The sequence below is a fragment of the Zingiber officinale genome, chromosome 6B (genome assembly GCF_018446385.1).
Source record: "Zingiber officinale cultivar Zhangliang chromosome 6B, Zo_v1.1, whole genome shotgun sequence".
Taxonomy (NCBI): domain Eukaryota; kingdom Viridiplantae; phylum Streptophyta; class Magnoliopsida; order Zingiberales; family Zingiberaceae; genus Zingiber; species Zingiber officinale.
This window is the reverse complement of record NC_055996.1, coordinates 84803714-84806229: the sequence shown is the minus strand read 5'-3', so window position 1 is coordinate 84806229 and position 2516 is coordinate 84803714. Positions and strand designations below refer to the sequence as shown.

The window sequence follows — 2516 nt, the reverse complement described above, 5'->3', positions numbered from 1 at the left end:
TCCTCATACACGGATCATTGACCTAAGCATTGGAGGTCCAATGCCGGGACCCTTTCCCTTGTCCGGTACTAACGCTCCTGATTTGGTAAGACAGTACGAGGTCTTCTTCCAGTCAATCACAAAACCACGTTCCTAGCCAACCATCTACTCAGCTTCGGACCGGATCACATCCCTTATATTATTTTATCAAAATTAGGGACAATCCCATATGAAATCTACCATTCTATAGATCAACCTCGGAATGAATCAATACAACCTGATGGATTATATTAGCCACATAAATAATGTCTCATGCATTTATATTTTGATCTGCACGATTCTATGTGAATTATTTTAACTTGTCCTCCTGAAATATGTATCCAAAACAATGATAGCCATATAGAAAAGGAAGGATTCTCTTGTCCCTGTACAACTTGTCTCAATAATTCTGCACCACCTCCATTATTTCATACAACTTTTTATTCCACTACTGATCAGAACCTCCTATCCTGCTCAATAATGCCTAACAAGAGACACGGACATCATATTCCTAAATGGCGATATGCGTCCAAGGAAAGAATCTTGATACTGCATTAGCAATGACACCTTCTTTCTTCAGCACTGCTCTATAAATTGTGGGCAAGTTTCAGTACTCCTAATATCTTGGAAGTTGGAATGGCATCCATGAAAGAGGAAAAGCCAGTGGCCTCATCTCCAGGGCCCAAGGTTCAGCTCAAGCCTGCAGCCGTAAAATCTGCAGTCACCGCAAACAAGAGGCCACAGGAGCCAAAGAAGGTGATCCATGCGTTTTCAATTTCTCATTAAAATACGTATACCTTTTTGTCAGCTCGAAACTAAGAGCATATATAGTCATGGTTTGCGAACTGCTTAACCTGTACATCGAATCCTGCAGACCACAAGCAGTACTGCTACTGCCAAGGTTACTCAGCCAGCAAAGCCAAAGTGAACGAGTTGCATGCTGTGTGTCTTCTCGTGGAGCATAATTAAGTAGTAAAAGTCTCCGAATAAAAAGGATGTGTGATGTTGCCCTAGTTTGGACTTATAATTAAAATATGAATCAGTGATTATATTATACTTACGTTGTTAGATTGTCAGCACTAGCATGCCTTGCTTGGGATCTGATCAAATTAATATCGATAACAATTATAAAAATAAAGGAAATAACGAATAAGAAAAAGCCAAAAGCAGATGATTTTAAGGCAAAGATCGTATTCTTTGGTGAGGACAGAGCCGTAACTTCCATAAGGTTAGAGAGGCAACTACCTCAGGACCCAACTCAATGAAGGGTCTATTTTTTTTTAATTATACTAAAAAAAATGAGAGACATGGATCTTAAATGGTCGTTAAACCTATTCTCATGGCTCCAAAGTATACACCGACGCATGACTCTTCTTTGCACGCAATTTCTTCTTCGGTGTTGCTCTTCTTTGCATGCGATTTTTTCTACAACGTTCTTTCTACCAAGGCACGGATCTACGGAATAAGAGGTAATCATAATCTTCTTCTTCGACCATCTTCTTCATCTTGCAACGCGTGACACTAATTGTAACCTAATTGTGCAACAAGGATCATTTATGTGACCTAATCGCGTTGATTCTCGCAGTGGTTATCTCACTCAACGTGGACTGGCGGTTGGCATTTGCTCGCGTGACCTAATTGCGTAGCACGGGGCTGTCGCATGCTACCTCAGTCGCTTATGGCAATTGCGACCTAATTGCATGATGGTCACTACTTATCACCTTGCTACTGCTTGCGGTCACTGCATTGGTCTCAATATTATAGGATACACTAAATGGGCTATCAATATTATTGATTGAGAAAGAAAGTGTCTGACAATTGAATTATACAGATTTAATAAATATTTTTATCTTTAAAACATCTAGACGAGTAGTGTTTATATAATTATTTAAATATTTATTAATTTTTTATTGATGTAATATATTTATTTTTAATTTATTTATATATTTAGTATATATGTTATTTGTAAATTGAATTTTATTATTAGTTATCATTGTAAAAGAGTCATTTTTTAATATGTGCTCAGCTCCGTCGAACACATATACGACTCTGGATGAGGAGAGAGGAGATCAATCATAAATCCGTTGAACTCGTAAGAAAAGTTTAAGAACAAGTCTGAGTGATGAATATGACAACGGCATTTTGCAGTGAATCACATGTACAGATTTCGAGATTTCTTATTAAGCGTACCTAATTTTCAATTTACTCTATCGAATTCAATATAGATACGTTAAAGATGTTTTTAAAAATATATTAATTTTTGTTTGAAGTGATTAAGAGTTCTGTAAAGAAGAGACAAACTTTAAAAAGTTTATGATAGTCTCTTCGGCCACGTTATGTTACTTCCCATGAGATGACTATGAGCTCGGGGGTCAACATCCCGCAGACTTATTGTCTTTAAATCTCAACCAAGCAGCATTTGTGGTTCCAATTAATGCATAAAAGTCGCAATCACGCATATACCGGTTAGAATTTGATCCTCTGCCAACGACCATGAA

At 37.5% G+C, this 2516-nt stretch overlaps 1 long non-coding RNA gene across 2 annotated transcripts; it reads left to right on the top strand.

Annotated features, from left to right (window-relative positions):
* The first annotated feature begins 498 nt into the window (after positions 1-498).
* On the top strand, positions 499-1618 carry LOC121990374. Of its 2 annotated transcripts, XR_006114576.1 has the most exons (3): positions 570-774; positions 893-1487; positions 1604-1618. It is a non-coding gene; the product is annotated as an uncharacterized LOC121990374 (long non-coding RNA). The 2 variants fall into 2 exon arrangements; XR_006114577.1 differs by lacking the exon at positions 1604-1618 and having other exon boundaries at positions 499-774; positions 893-1072.
* The last annotated feature ends 898 nt before the right edge of the window (positions 1619-2516 follow it).